Here is a 22,017-nt window from a genome sequence, read left to right as displayed (position 1 = left end):
GCCCTGGATCTGCAGAGGACCGAGACCGGGTAGGAGCTGGAGGGACTGCCGGTGGCTGAGTACCCTGATGAAATAAAAGAGCCTGAGACCATGGAGCCTGATCCAGAACTCTGGTAGGAAGTAGCCCAGGGAAACCAAACTTTAGTTTGATGGTGTGGCGCCTGACATACATGTGTTGTTGACATATCACCCCATGTTGTCTCACCATCTCCCCCAATGGGTTCATGTAGTTATTGAGTAACATGCAGGAGAGGATTGTGCTTTGTGGGAACTTGGAGAGGGAGGAATAGTTGACTATAATGACCTTTTGGGTCAGGTCTAAGAGGAAGGACCTGAGCCATGTGAGATGGGACAGGAGTACATGGTGATAAAGGGTAATAGATGTCAGAGAGGGAAGGCCAGCGGGATGAGGATGATCACTTACCTTGTCAGTGGACTGGAAGTGCTCATCCACCAGAGCAACATGTTCTGTCTTTGAACTATGTGCTGGCCTCAAGCCAGAGTGCGAGGGATCCTGGATGCTAGCAGCTGATAGGTGGCAATGAAAACTGTTTTTTCTAGCATCTCAATTAGCTTGCTTAGAAATGGAACATTCGTTCACAAGGGCTCTAGAATCAAGTGATGGTTCCATTAGGTGGGTGGGATTATTGCATGTTTTAAGATGGTCCAACTTATCAAAGTATGTGTTGTCAGTCTCTGTGAGTAGGGGTCCCTTGTGATCTCTGGTCTCTTTATCATCCAGGAAGAGGAGTAACAAAAGCATTCTCATTTTTGTCTGTCATCTGCTGAAAGACGATCTTAATGACTGGCACACTGTATAAACACCATGGGTTTTAAATTGACTGGGGAGAAGGACCCTTTAAGCAACCCCTTAAAACAATTAAGTGACAGTGTGAGCCATAATTAAAAGAACATTACAGTGGGGATGCATGCATTTGCATTGGATGGGGAAGAAAATGGCTTATTGGCTGATCCTGCAAGTGTGTTTATGAATAATGAAAACCTGGTGTGACATGAGGGAATAAGATGTCAAGTGTCATAAAGCACCAGAAACAAAATCCATCCAAAGTGCTCCTTTTCTCGTGAAGAAAACCTAAAACAACTTTTCTGATTACCTGACAGTCCATTTAATCCCCAGGAAACATTCCTTTGTTACAGTTTCAAGGAGAATTACTTGAAATAGACCTTTGTACAATGTGCTTGGTTCTATTTTAGTTTTAAATTGTGCATCTCCTCATTTATTTATTTTTAAAACAAATTCAAATAGACACCTAATCAATGCCTATGTGGAAGTGCTGAGGCCAAGTCTGAGACTATCCTGTATGGAGTTACCTTTTGAATGTGGAACCTTTTTAAAGACACTAAGGCCATGTCTACACTGCAAACTTTGGTTGATGCAGGTTATACTGGCATAAAGCTGCCACCGTTAGTATATCGCTTTTGTGGTTGCATACTTGGTTCCTTGCATCAGCGCTGCACATACTCACCTGGAATGTTTGTGTCGATGCACAGTGTTGTGCACCATGGGTAGGTGTTCTAGCATGCAACCTGCCACTGTCCAGTCTTTTGGAAATTTTTGGCAATGCATGGTGGGGCAGAGACAAGTTGTGCAGGGGTGACTTGGAGCAAGAGATCAACTTCTCCGCTTGCAGCTGTCTCCAGCCCATAACGTCAATGATATGCCATAATTTTCATGCTTTTTAAAAAAATCCCATGAATCCACATGGCCTTCCTCCCTGCCTGCCATCGCTGACAGAAGCATGGAGCCTGCACAACTCTTCACTATTGTCATAAGCCTTGCAAAGCACAGGACGCATGATCCTCCAGTATTTGCAGAGCCATAAGAAGAACTGAATGAGCAGGGAACATGACGATGTAGTGGAGGACAGATTGCTGAGCCCAAGAAACAGGCACTGACTTGTAGGATCGCATTGTAATGCAGGTTTGGGATGATGATCAGGGGCTGCACAACTTTCAGATGTGAAAGGCCACATTCCTGGATCTGTGTGCTGAACTTGCCCCAGCTCCCCAGCGCAGGGACACCAAAAGGAGAGTTGCACTGACAGTGGAGATGCAAGTGGCGATCGCACTGTGGAAACCTGCAACACTGGATTGCTACCGGTCAGTGGGAAATCATTCTGGAAATGGAAAATCCATTGTGGGGGCCATTGTCATGCAGGCCATTAATCACCTCCTCCTATGCAGGACTGTGACTCTTGGCAATATGCAGGGCATAGTGGTATGATTTGCAGCAATGGGGTTCCTGAACTGTGGTGGAGCAATAGATGGCATGCTTGTCCCTATTTTGGTACCAGGTCACCGTGTCACTGAGTACATCAACAGAAAGGGCAACTTTTCCATGGCTATGCAAGTGTTGGGGACACTTTACCGACGGTACTGTTGGCTGGTCAGGGAAGGTGCTTGATGATTGTATCTTTAAGAACACTGGGTTTTTCAGAGATCTATAAGCAGGGACTTTCTTTCCTGACCAGTGGTTTACCATTGGCAATGTTGAAATGCCAATAGTGATCCTGGGGGCTCAGCCTACCCCTTGCTCTTCTGGCTCATAAAGCCATACACCGGCCAGATGGACAGCACCAAGGAATGATTCAACTACAGGCTCAGGAGATGAAGAATGACAACTGCATGTGCTTTTGATAGATTGAAGGGACGCTGGCATTGTTTATTCATAAGATTGGATCTGAATGAAAAAAAATCCCAATGGTTATATTGTATCTGCCTGCATAATATCTGTGAAGCAAAAGGGGAAAAGTTGCCACCACAGTGGAGGGAGGAGGTGGAGCAGCTGTCTGCTGAGTTGAACAGTCAGACACAAGGGTATTAGAAGAGCTCAACACAGAGCTATATGACTCAGGGAGACTTTGAAAGCACTTTAACAGTGAGTCACAGTATTGTGTTGGGGTGTATCATGCCCTATCTGGCCCTGCTGTTTTGGGGCCTGTTAGGAAGTGTTTGGTGCTTTGTGTACATCTATGCATATAACATTGTCAATGCACTTATTAATTTTGTGGTGCTTTTGTATATTTAAGATTATTACATTGTTTGTCACTGATCCTATGATCTGTGTCATGTTGTACAGTAACAAGTAAATGGGTGCTTTCAGAACTGCTAGGCAATCTGCATTATATATTTTAAACTAATAATGACAAATTATTTTCCAAATAATAGAATTTTATTCAGTAACAGACCCAGTGCAAAAAAAATTGGTGCAAGTTAAAAGCAAACACATTAAAAACTTAATGTATTAATGGAACAGAACTTAACAAATGGAAAGAACATTCATGGTCATTTTAGCTACACAGATAGCAACTGTGGCTTTCACAGGTCACTGTATGTGAAGCTGTAGTTGTCCTTAATGTCTCCTGGAGTGGAGTGGTAGGGGTAGGGATGTGGCCCCTGATGCCAAAGGGAATGTTGAGGGGTGTGTGTGTAGGGAGGTGCTGCATTGGAGTTCTCCATGGACTGCAGGGGGAGGCGTGCTTGTGATTGTTGAACCTGTACATCCACAAGAGTCTGCAGCAACTGTATTTGGTGCCAGAGAAGCCCCATTATGTCCTGGTGCACCTTCCTCTCTTTTTACTGCTGGGACTCCTGGGCCTTTTTCCTGTCTGTTCTTTCCTTCTCCAGGCTGTCTGCAAGGTTCATCCTCCAGATCCTTTGCTCATGCTCTGATGAAGCACTGACTTGCAGGATCTTATCAGCCATGTCCTCTTCTTTCTCCTCCTTATCTGGCTCAGGCGTTCCATGACTGTGGAGGGGGAACCCCTCCAGGCTGCAATGGCAGCAGCTGCAGATAAAACACAGAGATACCATTGTCACAAGAGAAAGGAAAATTAAGATTCAGAACTCCCTTCCCTTGCTCCCCTTAAGTTTTAAGCAAGACATTCTTATTGACACTTCTGCTTCAGAGTGCTTGTGCATGGTACTATTCACAGTACCAGCCATGGTGAATATGGACCACCAGACATGAGGGAAATGAGGAGGGAATTGCTTGGTTGCATGAAACTATGAATACAGGGCAATGGCACTGAATAATGGGCAGGTGGAGGTGATTTTAGCTGATATCTCACTCCTGAGGGTCACAAAGGCACAGCGAGCTGCTGCTGGCATCCCAAAGCCAACCAGGCCCATATGCTGCTAGCCTGTGTACTGCAATGGTCCCTGCTGAAGTTACCGCTGACTGGTGTGGGAAAGTGTCCTGGCTACTGCAGAGGAAGAAATAAGGCTGCCACCTCTAGAAACCTGCAGGAGAGGATTGCAGTCTACTTCCGTGAAAGTGTCATTGAGATCTCTCAGAAGGATTGAAAGGACATCCCTGGGTACATAAACTATGCTGTATGCCTCCCCGCTTCCCCAGTGCCTGACTCTTCAGGGGAATGAATAGCAGGTAACAACTCTACCTCTTTCTGTTGTACTGCTACCTCTTCTAGTATGAGTAAATTAATGAAAAGTTGATAGCTGTGCCCTGTGAAGTTGGGGGCACCATCAGTATATCATTGTAATGGGAAGTACAATCACTTACCCACACACTTACCCAAGGTTCCTTCCCTGCATCAGGCTCACCCGTGCTCAATTGCTGGGATTGACTGGACTGCGGTGGAGTCTCAAACAGGTCATGGCTTGTGGCATAGCTGGAGCCCCTAGCTGCATGTCTCTACCTCCTCCTCATCCTTGCTGTGCCGGGGGCCTGTGACTGGGTTCCTCAGAGGTATCCACAGTGGTCTGCAGGGTGGTGGTGGGGTCTCCACCAAGTATGGCATGCAGCTCTTTGTAACAGTGGCAGCCCTGCAGCTCAGTACTGTATTGACTGTTTATCTCCCTGGTCTTCTGGTACACCTGAAACAGTTTCATTGCTTTCACACAGCACTGCGGCTGGTGCCTGTTGTTTCCTTCTCCTGCGTCCCCTGTGCAATCTGCTTGTAAATGTCCATGTTTCTATGGCTGGTCCGTAGCTATGCCTGCACAGCCTCTTCTCCCCACAGGCCCAGGAGATGCAGTATCTCCTGTCTACGCCAAGCTGGAACGCATCTCGATGGTGTAGCCAGTATGGTCAACTGGGCAGTTGCACACCACAATGGAGAACTGCTAGGTGTGCTCACCAAAGTGGACAATTGCATTTCAACAATTTGTAGGTCTTTAAAAGGGAACGGGGGGCTTCTTGTCTATGTGATCCCTCGGCAGTGGAGTTCACAATTGTGACCAGAACAGTCAGTGTAGAGCACTGTGGGACAGCTGTTGGATGACTATTAGGGTCAACATAAGTAACACAGTGTCTACACTCATTCTGCATCAACCTCAATACATTGACTTTGGCTCAGGGATGTAGTGTTATTGTATCGCTGTAAGAGGGCACTTACATCAGTGGGAGACCAAGTTAAGCATAGACACAAACAACTAGGTTGACATAAGCCACCTTCTGTTGACCAACTTTGTAGTAAAGACCAGGCCTAAGACTTCAGAGGCTGAATAAGAATCAAACACCGAATGTTATAATTAAACTGTTTGTGGTGTTGTTGTAGCCATGTTAATTCCAGGGTATGAGAGACAAGGTGGGTGAGGTAATATCTTTTATTGGACCAACTTGTTGGTGAAACAAGCTTTCGAACTTCACAGAGCTCTTGAGGTCTGGAAAAGGTAACCAGAGAGTCACAGCTAAATACAAGGTGGAACAGATTGTTAAGCATAAGGGGTTATTAACACATGTTGCAAGAAACCATTTACAATGGAGTGAGCTATTAACACTCTGCAGTCATAGGACAAAGGGGGGTTAGTAGGTTACAAATATTTGTAATGAGCCAGGAAACAGTGTTTCTGAGACCCTGGCCTGAATTATACTAGAAAATTAGGTCGGCATAACTACGTCACTCAGGGGTGTGAAAAATCCACATTGCTGAGTGGCATAGTTAAGCCGACCTAAGTTCCCATGTAGACAACACAAGGTCTTCTTGGGGAGGTTGTGTGACCAAATGCACTCATACATTCACACCCTACACACTATTGTAATAATTTTTGTACAAAATATGCCTTGTGAGGTACAATTTGAAAACTACTAACTCACTGATCAATAATATCATGGCGAAATGTGTATAGTAACATTATGTGAAAAGTTACGACCATGAACTGAAATTAGGTTCAGAAATGTGTTTACCAGATAAGCGTGGGTAAACCAGTTTCTCAAAGACAAAGGAAAAGCTGACGCCTCTAGCCAGGTGTCATCGAAGTTGATGGGCAATCACCTATCAAGTGGCCATTTGGCAAGGAAGGGAGCAGGAACAAACTGATCTGCATTTTAGCAAACAACAGCAGGGAACCTCTATCAACACGAGCCTCCTTGTCTCTGTCCTCACAGGGGAATGAACTTTATATAGGGGTAACCATCAGGAATATGCATTTTCAAAGCATAACTGGACTAAAAAGTGAACAGCAAAAACATCCCAAGGTTTCTCTCCCTATCTCTCTTTCTCTCTTTCACTTAAAAAGACCAAGGAAGCAGCCATTTGACTTAGGGAGAGATCCTGACCTGAAATTTGGTCAGCCCTGTTACTAGTAGCATGTGGTAAGAATTTTATCTTGAACCAAGTCCAGTTTAAGTTTTAGCACTAGAAGGCATTTTATTTTTATTTCTCTTGTAACTATTTTTGACTTTAATGCCTTCTACTCACATAAAATCTCTTTTGTAGTTAAATCTTGGTTTATTCTTTAATTCAAAACTAATTCAGTGCTGTGGTTAAACTGTTCTGTGTGGTAACTCGATTTAAAGTAACAAACTGTTGTATATTGTTCCCCTACATGGGCAATGGACCCAAAATAACTGAATTGCCCAGGAGAGGGCCGGACAATGCAGAACACATGTTTTTGGGGAAAAGTCTGGACCTGGGAGTGGGTTGGGGTCACCCTGCAAGTAGTAACCAAGGCTGCTGGAAGCCAGAGTGTGACTTCAGTGTTGCTGACATGATGCTGGGGTCAGAGTTGCTGGACCAGGGCTGTGGCTACAGGCAGACACTCAAGGTGTGACCTGCATGCTGGCAGGCTGTCTGTGAGTGGCCCAGGTGGGAGCTACAGCAGCATGCAAAGCATTGTGAGGCACCCAAGGTTGCAAGGCAGGGGTGACATAACACCTCACTGGTCTGGGTTGCACCCCAGAATGTCACTGGGGGGATTACCTACGCTCTGATAGGAGAACCTCTCCTGTCAAAGTAGGTAGAGTCTACATTGGAAATGCTACAGCGGTGCAGCCGTGATGCTGTAGTGTTTCCAATTTAGACCAGCCCCCTATTTTAAGTTTCTAGCAGAGTTATGAACTTAAGTTCCCAGGCTTGTCTTTTGAACATATTGTGCAGTTTCCTTTGAGGACAAGGACTGATTGGTCAGATATGGAGTGATTGCTTTGTGAAAAGTGTTCACCCATAGGTGATAGAGTATTTTTGTCTTATAATTTTTCTGTGAGACAACATGGATGAGGCAATATCTTTTATTGGACCAACTTCTGTTGGTGAGACAGACAAGCTTTCAAGCTTACACAGCTCTCTAATACTGCATAGGTGTATTAAAAAAAAATTAGTATACTCATATTCCTAGGCCTCTCATCCGCATTGGGCATGGCTGAGTAGAGGATGTTGCTATCCTATCTATGTGGCAAGGGTCAAGGAAAATATTCTGAAACGGTTTGAATCCTTCCTCAAGGATTCTACCCAGAGGATGGCGACGAGCAGGTGCTCCTTTGTCACCAGAGCTCTTGCTGGTGGATGTGATGCTTGTAGGCAGAAGGAAACACGTTTTGCAGAGCTTGCCATCACCACAATATCTCCCCCAGACAAGGGCTATCTGTGCCCAAATATTCGAGGTGGCCTGCCACAGTCTAAGAGTTCTTCTAGATTCTTTGCTGATACTGGATTAGAAAAACCTGTTCTACCATCTCCTGCTAGCCACAAGTCTCATCGTGTCCAGGGATGACCCTGGCCTTGCTCATACAAGTCTTGTTAGCTTTAAGATGGATTATTGCAATGCAATACACCATGCTTCAAAGCCCCAATCTTGAAACAGGGGCGGCTCTAGCTTTTTTGCCTCCCCAAGCATGGCAGGCAGGCTGACTTCGGCGACGTGCCTGCGGGAGGTCCCCGGTCCCGCCGATTTGGTGGCATGCCTGCGGGAGGTCCGCTGGTCCCGCGGCTTCGACATACCCACCGCCAAATTGCTGCCAAATCCGCGGGACCGGCGGACCTCCCGCAGGCATGCCCCTGAAGGCTGCCTGACTGCCGCCCTCGCAGGGACCGGCAGGGCGCCCCCCGCGGCTTGCCGCCCCAGGCACGCGCTTGGAGCGCTGGTGCCTGGAGCCGCCGCTGTCTTGAAAAAACTGATTAAAGGAAATATTTTTATACACAATGCAAATTAATCCGTAGAACTCACTGCCACAACATATCATTGAGATGAAGAGATTAGTAATATTCACAAAGGGGTTAGACATTTATATGGATAAGGAGAACTTATACAATTACATTAGAGAGAATATTTTTTAAGACAAATTGATATAAACTTTCATGCTTCAGGGAATGGGACAACCATTGACAGACATGGGTTACAGGAAATTTCCCCTATGGGCAAGTGTGATGGGATGTTCACCCACCCACCCACTAGCCTAGAAGGAGTTAACGAGGCTGGGAAAGGCTCAATTAACCAGATAGGCCACATCTGAGGTAGGGTAACCAGATGTTCCTATTTTATAGGGACAGTTCTGATATAGAGCCTTTTCTTATATAGGCACCTATTACCCCCCACCCCCGTCCCAATTTTTCACACTTTCTATCTGGTCACCCTAATCTGAGGGGAATTAGGTGTTTTAAGTAATCTCCTGAATGATGATGGCGCCCAGCTGAGAAGGAACAGGTAGCGTTAGGATAGAACCAGGAAGCTGGCAGCAGAAAGGGGCTGTACTGAGGGAGCCTGCAGCCCCTCTCTGGACATTAGAGTGGGGGTAGGAAAAGGCTCAGGGAAATGGCAGTGAGGCTTAAGATGGTGAGGATCTTGGCTGCTGATTAGAGGGTCCCTGAGCTGGCATCTGGAGTAGAGGGCGAGCCTGGGTTCCCTTATCGGCCACAGGGGAAGTGGCACCATCTGGGGCAATGAATGGGAAGAGTGCCCGAGACAATTTGTATGGAAAGACTTCGATACCCCGGAAGGGGCAAAGCACATAATGACCTGGCTGGAGGGCCAAGCCACAAAGAGAGAGCACCGAGCCGCAGACGGAGAGAGAGAGACAGCAGGGTGCACAATGGGCAGCAGAAGGGGGCATTAGACCTGGAAAGAGCTAATCCCTGGAGCTGCCAGGAGGAGGTGCCCGAGCAGTGAGTGGGGTCCCGTTATAGCAAGTTATTCCATAATTGTTCTTCAGAGGTTTCTTGCATCTTCCTGTGATGCATCAGAGAGACTATATTGGAGTACATGTGAGAGTCTGATGCAGTATAGCAAATCCTTTGTTACTAGAAAAAATCATTCCACGTTTGGCTCAATGCAGATTCAGATGGAGAGATGAATTAATAACTAACATCTACTCAATAATCCAGTCCACTGCTTAGTCATTTTCTCCTCCCCACTGTCTTTCTGAAAACGTGTTGCTTTTTTTTTCTTGGAAAAAGAAATTCTTTTTGATCTTTAAATAGTCCCAGAAGGTGAAACCACAGAGTAATCTTAAAAGTATTATGCAGATGTCAGTAGTGACTCTATAGATAAATTTGTGTTGAGATTTGAATTTAAAGCGGGACTAGTGGTCCTCTGTTTCATACTCTGATGGTTAAATATAGTGTCCATATTTGGCAGAGTAAGTCTTTGGAGGACAATTGAATTTGCTGTGTAATTTTTTTAGTACAATATTTATTAACTTTTGCAGAGGAAATGTTTAAAAAGGCTCCTTATTTGAAAATTTGTCCTATTTATTTTGTGTGTATGTGTGTACACATGTACACACACACAGATATCCTACATTTATTTCAGATGTTGCCTGCTTTTGGACTTTTAAATTAATGACATTAAGTTATTCCCCTTATTCAGAATTATTATTTTGAACTGCACAAAGATAAGCTAGAGGAACTGCTCGGATCTGTCAGCTGCTTCTGTTTTCCACTGCTGCTAGCCTGTCTTCCTCTTTCACCAGCTGTGCATACCACTGACCCACCGGTGAGCCAGGGAGGAAGGCTGGCAGTAAGGGGGATGGAGGTGAGCTGTGAGATAGAGTTGAGGCTCTAGGTGCCATGGAGGTGAAGTGGGACAAGAAGATGTGTGGGGCTGGGAAGGAAGAGATTTGTGAGAGCCTGGTGGGAAGGAAGCTTGTATGAGTGGGACGGAGTGAGGCCGTGTAGGGACCCTGGGATGGAGAAGCACAGTGTCTTTCTCCCCGCGGGGTGCCCTGAGGAAGCAGTGCTTCAAACACTGATTCTGCAGTGCAGGACTATGCAAACAGAAAAATGCTGAGTGAGTTAATGTGTTGTAAACTTTTTGAAATACGTACTTTTAAAAGGAAGGTTTTTGGGAGGGGAACAGCAGCAACTACAATATAATTTTTTTTTTAACAAATACCTTTAAAAATAATATCCCGATCTGGCTCAAATAAAGCAGGAAAAGGGTAACTAAAAGGGCAGTTAATGTGGAATGCACTAAATGTTTATGGGAACTTGCCAGCATATTATCCTTGTATCTTTAACCAGGGAGAACTTCACTTGCAGAAATGGCTCTTGACAAAGTTAAGTGGCCCTATACATTGTTTGAGAAATTGCCCTTATTTTGTGCGCTTCTTGTTCCAGTAATGGAACCCATGAGCAGGAGATAATTGCAGCAGTCTCATCTGTCAAATAATATTAGAAGTCAACAGCTATAATCTCAGCCACTTGCTTTACACAGCTTTTCTCTGTATTTTCTGTTCAAATTGTCAGTTGTTACATGTAAGTGTCCCCATTCCCTGTGGCTGATAAAAGTAAAAAGATTTAAGTAAATCAGGAGGAGAGCAGCAAGAGGGCTTGGGCAATGTCTCTTAGTGCTAGCACAGTAAATCATATGACAATAGAACACTGGATGTGAAAAATTACGGCCGGAGCAACGTGTTACTTGTTACCATTATTGGCAGAGCAGTGCAGAACGCAGTGGTTTGGGGTTGCAAGGATTCAGGGAAGCTGCTGAATGGGTTTGCACTGCATGACTTTGGTTTTCAGTTTCAGGTTTGAACAGAGCCCAAGAAAATCACAATAAAATTCAGCCCAAATCATTATTTTGTTTTGGTGTCAGGACAAAACGATGCAAAAATGAATTGCTAAGACTATCAGCTGGAACTCCACCCCTCTAGATACAGCTTTCCCCAAAGCCTCCCTCTGGCCACTACATTTTTTTTGCCTTTCTGCAATGCTCTTATCCCCCATCTCTGATGTTTTTCAGGGCCAATTGACTGATATCCTAAGATACTGGCTGTAGAACTGGCTACATTGATGTTAACTTAGAGCCTACAAAAGGTGCTGGATTGTTGGACCTGAGGATTGAGATCTCTAGCCACAGAACAAGGACAGTAGGGGTAGCAGTAAAGCTTCCCTACATCCCCTCACCAAGATGCACTAGCCCTGTATAATACCCTAGAGCAGTGGTGGGCAATCTGCAGCCTGCATGTGATCCATCAGGGTAATCTGAATGTGGGCTGCAAGACATTTTGTTGACGTTGCCTGTCCGCAGGCACGGCCCTCCACAGCTCCCAGTGGCTGCGGTTTGCCGTTCCCTGTCAATGGGAGTTGCGGGAAGTGGCGGCCAGTATGTCCCTGTGGCTCATGCCACTTCCCGCAGCTCCCATTGTCTGGGAACGGTGAATTGTGGCCACTGGGAGCTGTGGGGGGCAGTGCCTGTGGATGGTCAACGTCAACAAAATGTCTTGTGGCCCACAATCAGATTACCCTGATGGGCTGCCTGCGGCCCATGGGCCGCAGGTTGCCCACCACTGCCCTAGAGGTTTAATCTCTAGGAGGGAACATAATGCATTTTCCATGTCCCTGAATCCTTGCCCACGAAAGGTGCCAACTATTGTCACTGTGCTAGTATTTTTGTGTTGTGGATGCTGGTCTATCAGAAATTGCATTGAGGCCTCCAATTCCATTTAAAATGGCTACTGAACAATCACCAAATAGTTTTGGTCACTAGTAGCCTAGGCCAAATTCACACTAATGACCTAGATGTGAAAGGTTCTATATGTCATTACTAATTCCCTGAGCCATACAGGGATACCTCCAGGCTCTGTAAATAGTCTTAACTCTATTTGGTAGGCTTCTAGTAAGCTCTGTAGGAATATCCTCCTGTTTTCACTTAGTGTCATGGTTTACATGCACTGCAATTAAAATACTGTGAGCTATATGTTAGAGCACATCCCCTAAGATGTGTTTTAGCGGATATAACCTTCTCTCATGTTGCTTTCCTGTTGAGTACGTCCTTCAGCTATCAAAACTCCTTGATGTAAAGTCACATGCTGAGTTCTCATATAAAAACTTGCACAGGTGGATTGCTGTCTTTGATATCTAACTCAGGCATTGTTGCTTATGCATTCTGATAATGTCAATGGCACGGTTCAGTTGAATTTTATCCTGTGGTGTTAGTTATAGGATGATCCAATGAAGTGCCTCAGATCTTCCTATGGTACTTATTTGGGTACACTTGTAGCAGCTTTACTCTCTGTCTGTACTTTGTATGTGTATGGTACTACAGGTAATGATGAATGTGTTCAGCAGTCTTCTCTTTTAGTGTCAGAATAATAAAATATCTATCTCGTCAGCTAAATGCATTCAGTGCCAAAGCTAGAGCTAACATATATGTATACTAATACCTTTCTTGCCATTATTGTCAGAAGTGACAGCTGATAGCAGGTATTTGAATGATGCAGCTTGTTCAAATTTAATGTTATATATTATGAACTCTACTTCATGATGATAATAGCTGGAAGGCATTGATTTTTGTTTTCTGCTACTTATCTCAAGCCCATACGTTTTGCTTGCATTATTGACTTTTCTGATCATTTCATGCATCATCTCTTCAGAAGATGTGTAAATCAATGCTGGTTGTGAAATGTACGTTGTTTATTAGCCTGCCATGAAGCTTTACACCTTCATAAAAATCAGCTAATGTGGTCCACGTCAGATAATTGTTGAGCAGGCCTGGCAAGAGAGGGCAACCTTGGAGCATGTCAACACTGGTGTGGAAAAGTTCAGTTAATTATTTATCTGGGCCACAATATTTGCATGTCTGTATGAATTTTTTATGAAGTTAATTAGCTTTTCAAGATGTTGAATTGGTTCAGCGTTGCAATGATTGCAGCATGACATACTGGGCTTACCGATCAGAAGAAGATACATTAGCTGCACACAAAAGACTTGGGCAGTTGGACATGCAAGTGAATTTGAATGCATTTGATTACTTTCAACAAGTGGCCCTTAAGTTTCCAAAACATATTGTCTGTATAAACAGGAGCAAATAATAATGGGTGGGTCTGGGGTTGTGTGGGCTATTTGAGCTTGCATGTGCATTCTCACCATAGGAAGGGACTCAAATTATGCCTATAACTGAGGGAATGGATTTATACATTTAGGGTGAAGTGAAATTGCACCCATGTAAAGCCCCAGAGGGTGGAAATCTATTCCCCTCATGGCTGCTAATTCAGTCTGTGGATGGAAAAGTGATTATAGCCCCTGTGCACCAGTTGGGGCCACTGGATACACATGAACACATTACCTGTAAGTGTCTCCCCTGGGTTGCCCCATCACAGCCTTCTGCACCAGACTTTCTCTTGTGCATGGAGGGTGTACAGACATCTCTGAGTGCCTGTTCCTCTGGGGTCATATGTGGGGCTTAGCTGACATGGAGACCCTGACAATGACCCTCCTCACTATGAGCCAATTTCACCCTTAAGTAGTTAGGAATTATTGAAAAGTACTATTATTACCTGCTTTGATTTGCTCTCTATTCGCTACAAATCCCCTTCCTGGCTATTTAATACATTTAATAGTGAATATATGGGATTTAGAAAATGTTTGGATTTTTTAAAAAGGTGCTTTGTACTGCAGTGTTACAAAATCATCCACAGCAAAACACAGTGCGCTGTGACGAAAAATAAAATCATAGGATGAGAGAGAGCCTTGTAAACACACCTATGATAATATAAAAGATACAGCCATGTGTGATTTTTGTCACACCCATAGCAATTTATTCAGATGTCAAAATATTTCAGCATTTGGCGACAACCCCAAACTTGATTAATATCTCAGTCCATGTGAAGAGAAAAGAATGTCAAATGGGCCCAGATAAATCCCATTGAACTAATGTCTTTCCATAATATATACTGAAAAAAACCAGAGGAGAGAGGTGGGTTTTTTTTTTCCCAGGCGGAGGGTTAGTTATTCAATTCATTTGGAGGAATGAGAATTTCACCGGTCTAGATATGACAAAATATAATTAATATCTGTGAAGTACTAAATGAGGTTTGGAGAAAAGTATTTATATATTTATATTTTAAAGTTAAATAACAACTTGGTCTTCCCATCATTAAAAATAAATTTTACCAGCTACTATTTTTATTCTTGGTTAGAAAGGTCATTGTTTGCTGAACAAAAGGGGTAAAGAGTTATTAGAAACTGCTACATAGCTCAAATGAGAGCACACATTGGAAGGGGCAGGGTTGGGATCAAGAAGGGGACATTGTCCAGTGCTTGTTTGTGAACATCAAAACTTCTCCTTCAACTAGTTGTGAACCTGATGATAGACTGAGAGTATAACTGGGCTGCACAAATCCCTACTTCTAATTTTTCACTTAAAATGAACTCTTTGAAAATCTAGCCCACTTAACTTACGTGATATTTTAAAAAAAATCAGTGGCCATGTGGGATACCTCTTTTATGGACCGCAGTCAGCTGCTGCAATACAAGATTTGCTCCTAATACATAGTTCTGGCCTAACTTGCTCTTTCAGTTCCACATGCTCATCTTGAGTTGGGGCAGGGTTTCATTTAGTTGTGAATGGTCTTGAATGTCAACTGTTGATGGCTAGTTCTCTTGGCTGATTGTGCCTTTTGTTTTCATTTGTAAGGTTGTGTTGAATTCCAGAATCTGACTGAAGGTCCGATTCTGTAGTCCCTACTCAGGCAAAACTCTCAGGGGATAGGGATAGCAGGATCAAACCAGGAGGTTTTTATCCTGATAGTGTTCATAGTCCCCAGGAGTTGCACATGCAGAGTGCTTATTGGAGTGCATGTTAATTTGAACTTGAATTCACACATTGTATTAGGCCAGATTTTGAGAGGCACTGTCAGCACCTGCAACTCTCCCAGTTTCATTAAGTTCCGTATTCCCAGCAGAGTGTTTTCAGGAGAACAGAGTTAAGAGGTGGGAATGATCCCACCCTTTGAGTAGCCCTGGAATTTCATCCCGTCTGTGATTCTCTCTGTGAGATGTTGATGCATCTTGCTGAAGAACCAGATGAAGATTACATAAAAGGATCTTTAGTTTAAACTTTTAAAAAGGGAAAGAGGACCAAAATACCAATATAAATTACTACCAGTCAACACAATGAAAGAGCTGCTAATTTACAGCATTTATAACTCATAGGGTGAAATCCTGTCCCTCTTGTCAATTAGAATTTTGCCATTGATTTCAGAGGGGCCATTATTTCACCCCTAACCTAGCTCTTACTTCTACACTGAGGCCTCCGCCTACTCTAATATTACCTCTAGCAGTGTCTAAACACTACCAAGAAGACATGTCCCTCCCCTGTTCTGCTCAGTCTTCTTTATACTGCAGGAGGAAATGACCCATCAAAGCCCTTCCAAAGAAATGAAATTTTCCTTATAATAAAATAACATAATTTAATCATGTGTGAGTCAGACAGACTAGGTATTCTTTTGTAAAATCACATTCTCTAATTTAAATAATCATAACAATAGCAGATACAACAAAATGGCAACTTACTTACTAAACTATATTTCCCACAAGGCAATAGAACTAAGGTCAAAGTTCAGACTATACCCACCCTGGTATAAGAAAGCTCAGCTTCTCAATGCCTTTCTCATAGGCATCTGTGAGCTGTAAGGAGGACACTGAGGTAAGTAACAGTTTTATATTTTTGCATAAACAGATACACTATTTAAAACAACCCCTTAGTGAAAAGCCCTATTATTTGATCGGTATAAATCCAATAGGGTCCTGATGCTTTATGTGGGTTCCTAGGCACTATTATAATAGAAATAATAAATAATTAGGGCTGTCGATTAATCACAGTTAACTCACACAATTAACTCAAAAAATTAATTGTGATCAAAAAAATTAATCACGATTAATTACTCTTTTAATTGCATTGTTAAACAATAGAATATCACTTGAAATTTAGCAAATATTTTTGGATGTTTTTCTACATTTTAAAATATATTGATTTCCGTTACAACACAGAATACAAAGTGTACAATGCTCACTTTATATTATTATTGTGGATTACAAATATTTGCACTGTAAAAATGATAAACAAAAGAAATATTATTTTTCAATTCACCTTAGACAAGTACTGTAGTGCAATCTCTTTATCATGAAAGTTAAACTTACAAATGTAGGTTTTTGTTTGTTTGTTACATAACTGCATTCAAAACAAAACAGAGTAAAACTTTAGAGCCTACAAGTCCACTCAGTCCTACTTCTTGTTCAGCCAATAACTCAGACAAACAAGTTTGTTTACATTTAGGAGAGATAATACTGCCTGCTTATTATTTACAATGTCACCCGATAGTGAGAACAGACGTTCGCATGGTACTTTTGTAGCTGGCATTGCAAGCAGGACCGGCTCCAGGCACCAGCTTGCCAAGCAGGTGCTTGGGGCGGCCACTCCGGAAAGGGGTGGCACATCCAGCTATTCGGCGGCAATTCGGCGGACGGTCCCTCACTCCCGCTCGGAGCGAAGGACCTCCCGCCGAATTGCCGCCGCAGATCGCGATCGCGGCTTTTTTTTTTTTTTTTTTTTTGCGCCGCTTGGGGTGGCAAAAACCCTGGCGCCGGCCCTTATTGCAAGGTATTTATGTTCCAGATATGCTAAACATTCGTATGCCCCTTCATGCTTTGACAACCATTCCAGAGGACATGCATCCATACTGATGATGCGTGTTTAAAAAAAAAAAAGCGTTAATAAAATTTGTGAGTGATCTTCTGGAGGGAGAATTGCATGTCTCCTGTTGTCTTTTACCTGCATTCTGCTATATATTTCAAGTTATAGCAGTCTTGGATGATGACCCAGCACATGTTGTTCATTTTAAGAACACTTTCACTGCAGATTTGAAAAAACACAAAGAAGGTACCAATGTGAGATAGCTACAGCACTTGACCTAAGGTTTAAGAATTTGAAGTGCCTTCCAAAATCTGAGAGGGACGGGGTGTGGAGCATGCTTTTAAAAGAGCAACACTACAATGCAGAAACTACAGAACCCGAACCACCAAAAAAGAAAATCAACCTTCTGCTAGTGGCATCTGACTCAGATAATAAAAATGAACGTGCATCGGTCCGCACCGCTTTGGATTGTTTTTGAGCAGAACCTGTCATCAGTATGGACGCATATTCTCTGGAATGGTGGTTGAAGGATGAAGGGACATATGAATCTTTAGCGCATCTGGCACAGAAATATCTTGCAATACTGGCTACAACAGTGCCATGTGACGCCTGTTCTTACATTTAGGTGACATTGTAAACAAGAAGCGGGCAGCAAATGTAAACAAACTTGTTTGAGTGATTGGCTGAACAAGAAGTAGGACTGAGTGGACTTATAGGCTCTAAAATGGTATATTGTTTTATTTTTGAATGCAGTTATTTTTTGTACATAATTCTATATTTGTAAGTTCAACTTTCATGATAAACAGATTGCACTACAGTACTTGTATTAGGTGAACTGAAAAATACTATTTATTTTATTTTTAACAGTGTAAATATTTGTAATAAAAATAATAATACAAAGTGAGGATTGTACACTTTGTATTCGGTGTTGTAATTGAAATTAATATATTTGAAAATGTAAAAAATATCCAAAACTATTTAAATAAATGGTATTCTATCATTGTTTAACAGTGCAATTAATCGTGCGATTAATCATGATTAATTTTTTAATAGCTTGACAGTCTTATAAATAATACAAAGCCTTTTAATAGTCCTCTCCTCAAATGTACTCTTTGAAACAGGGCAAAGCTTGTATTTTTCAAAAATAATGTGCAGGACAGACACACAGAGATAAAAAGGCAAGCAAACAATAACCCATTCAAACCCTTTTATTCACGTACATTCCTACACATGCATGTATTGTCAATAATCTGCATTTCCTGGTATGTGCTTTTCTGCAGCCTCTTCCAGGCAGTTATTGAACACAATTGTCAGCTGGTGTAAACTGGAGTAACTCTATTGAAGTCAGTGGTGCTATGTTGACTTCATATCAGCTGAGGATCTGCCCTGATATTTAAAGCCAGGCTTTAGAAAATAAGAAATATTTAATTAGCTACTTAGGTTCAGAGGTTTTCAGAGGGATGGGGAAGATTTCATACTTATTTCCCATCTTCATTTATAATACGTTTTTGTGGGTGGCTGGCACTATGTGACCCCAGATTCAGAGGGCTGCTTAGTTGTGCTTAGGTTGACTACTTGTGCTTTGGGATCTAGGGGTAGAATAGGCTTGTGTCAGCTATCCTCCTGTCCTGAAGATACGTACATATACTTGCAACACCTTATAGGGAAAGATGAGGAAATTATCATTTCACTTGCTGTGATGGAGACCACTCTCAATACCATAAAGTACTGTGCTGCCCACTAAGAAACCACAAAATGTCATTGCAGATCAGTTGAACTTACAGTGTTCCTACTCACTGGTGGAAGCAGATCTTGTGCTCTGTGAGGCAATATCAGATTGACATGAGTTGTTTCAAGATAATACAAGATGGTGATCACATCTCTTATTATCAGGACACAGACATACCCAGTGCTTATCAGAAAACAGCTAGTATTTGGTGTTTGACAAGTCGGGATAAACAAGAATTGGTCTCGATACAATATGGAACTAACTTTCTTTGGTTGTATCTTTACTGCCTGCCTGTTCTTTAAGACTGGTTTATTTCTATCCAATTACAGATTTGGAGGAGGATTTCTATATTCTCCTGTGCATTACTTTCCAGCACATGTTCTCTGATATTGCACAGTATTACTCTGGTTGATTCGTGTGTTAAATGACCTGTTAGGAGCACGTAATGCTTTAATACTTAGAAGCAGCAAGCATTTTGGATTCCTATATGTGGCATATATGCAAGAATTACTGACATTGATGAGGTACCACGGGGATTTGCCAAGTACAAAAGTCAGCATATGATCACTGCCTACAAAAGAGCAAGGTTGCAGGATTTTCCTTGCCCTGATCATAGAAGATATGGGTTAGAAGAGACATCAGGAGGTCATCTACTTCAACCCTGTCTTCAAAGCAGGACCAACCCCAAATAAATCATCCCAGCCAGGGCTTTGTCAAACTGGGCCTTTAAAACCTCTAACGATGGAGATTCCACCACCTCTCTAGGTAACCCATTCCAATGCTTCACCACCCTCCTTGGGAAATAGTTTTTCCTACTATCCAACCTAGACCTCCCCCACTGCAACTTGAGACCATTGCTCTTTGTTCTGTCATCTGCCACCACTGAGAACAGCCTAGCTCCATCCTCTTTGGGAACCCCCCTTCAGGTAGTTGCAGGCTGCTATCCAATCCCCCCTCACTCTTCTCTTCTGCAGACTAAATAACCCCAGTTCCCTCAGCCTCTCCTCGTAAGTCATGTGCCCCAGGCCCCTAATCATTTTCGTTGCCCTCCGCTGGAGTCTCTCCAATTTGTCCACATCCTTTCTGTAGTGGGGGGCCCAAAACTGGACACAATACTCCAGATGTGGCCTGACCAGTGCCGAATAGAGGAGAATAATCACTTCCCTCGATGTGCTGGCAATGCTCTTACTAATGCAGCTCAATATGCCGTTAGCCTTCTCGACAACAAGGGAACACTGTTGATTCATATCCAGCTTCTCGTCCACTGTAATTTCCAGATACTTTTCTGCAGACCGCGTAGCCAGTCGGTCACCAACCTGTAGTAGTGCACGGGATTCTTCCGTCCTAAGTGCAGGACGCTGCACTTGTCCTTTTTGAGCCTCATCAGATTTATTTTAGCCCAATCCTCCAATTTGTCTAAGTCACTCTGCACCAGTGGTGGGCAACCTGGGTTGCACTCTGGACCAGTGGTGGGTTCCTGGCAATTGGGAGCTGCGGGAGACCCTTTCTGCTGATGGTCAACGTCAGCAAAACGTCTCGCAGCCCGTAATCAGATTACCCTGATCGGCCGCAGGTTGCCCACCACTGCTCTGGACTGTATCCCTACCCTCCAGCATATCTATCTCTCCCCCCAGCTTAGTGTCATCTGCGAACTTGCTGAGGGTGCAATCCATCCCATCATCCAGATCATTAATGAAGATGTTGAACAAAACCAGCCCCAGGACCAACCCTTGGGGCACTCTGCTTGATACCAGCTGCCAACTAGACATCAAGCCGTTGATCGCTACCTGTTGAGCCTGATGATCTAGTCAGCTTTCTATCCACCTTATAGTATATTCATCCAATCCATACTTCTTTAACTTGCTGGCAAGAATACTGTGGGAGACCATATCAAAAGCTTTGCTAAAGTCAAGGTATATCATGTCCACCACTTTCCCCATATCCACAGTGCCAGTTATCTCATCATAGAAGGCAATCAGGTTGGTCAGACATGACTTGCCCTTGGTGAATCCATGTTGACTGTTCCTGATCACCTTCCTCTCCTCCAAGTGCTTCAAAATGAATTCCTTGAGGACCTGCTCCATGATTTTTTTTCCAGGGACTGAGGTGAGGTTGACTGGTGTGTAGTTCCCCAGATTCTCCTTCTTCCCTTTTTAAAAGATGGGCACTATATTCACCTTTTCTCCAATCGTCCGGGACCTCCCCTGATTGCCACGAGTTTTCAAAGATAATGGCTAATGGCTCTGCAATCACATTAGCCAACTCCCTCAGCACCTGTGAATGCATTAGATCTGGCCCCATGGACCTGTGCATGTCCAGCTTTTCTAAATAATCCTTAAGCTGTTCTTCCACCCCTGAGGGCTGCTCACCTCCTCCCCATACTGTGCTGCCCAGTGCAGCAGTCTGGGAGCTGACCTTGTCTGTGAAGACTGAGGCAAAATAGCATTGAGTACTTCAGCTTTTTCCACATTATCTGTCACTATGTTGCCTCCCTCACTCAGTAAGGGTCCCACACTTTCCCTGACCTTCTTGTTGCTAACATACCTGTAGAAACCCTTCTTGTTACCCTTCACATCCCTTGCTAGCTGCAACTCCAATTGTGCTTGGCCTTCCTGATTATACCCCTGTATGCTCGAGCAATATTTTTATACTGATCCTAGAGAGAATAACAGATAAGACACCCCAGGGAGAGAATTAAGGGAGAGAATTAAACCACGTATCACAGATAAAGAAAATAACATAGGAAAGAAGTAATTGCATTTACCCACTTTTACATTCTGCCCTGCAGTAAATCTATCTTGCTGTTATAAAAACACTTTTTTCCTAGACCTTTTTACAGGGGATATTGACATTTCTATTTGGTCTTTTTATTCACTTGAAGTGGAAGTAAACTGGACATTCAGAACACCAGTTCACCAGTCCATCTGTGAAGGGGGGAATTGCGTCCCGCTCTAGATGCCATCTGTCAAACACAGCTTTTAGCAATGCAGTTCCAATGTCTGATTTCTCCCTGGGATGTGGTGCATATGACTTCTTCTGTTTGTGTGCCATCATCTTTTATTCTTATTTCTACACCTCTACAAACATGTCACCTCCTGAGTAACTTGACTCATGTAGGTAGGGTCACTGAAGCCAAAATTCCTTCTTTCTTTCTTGTGTGAGTGAAGTGATTTGTG

The sequence above is a fragment of the Emys orbicularis genome, chromosome 3 (genome assembly GCF_028017835.1).
Source record: "Emys orbicularis isolate rEmyOrb1 chromosome 3, rEmyOrb1.hap1, whole genome shotgun sequence".
Taxonomy (NCBI): Eukaryota; Metazoa; Chordata; order Testudines; family Emydidae; genus Emys; species Emys orbicularis.
Note: the sequence above shows the minus strand (reverse complement) of the source record.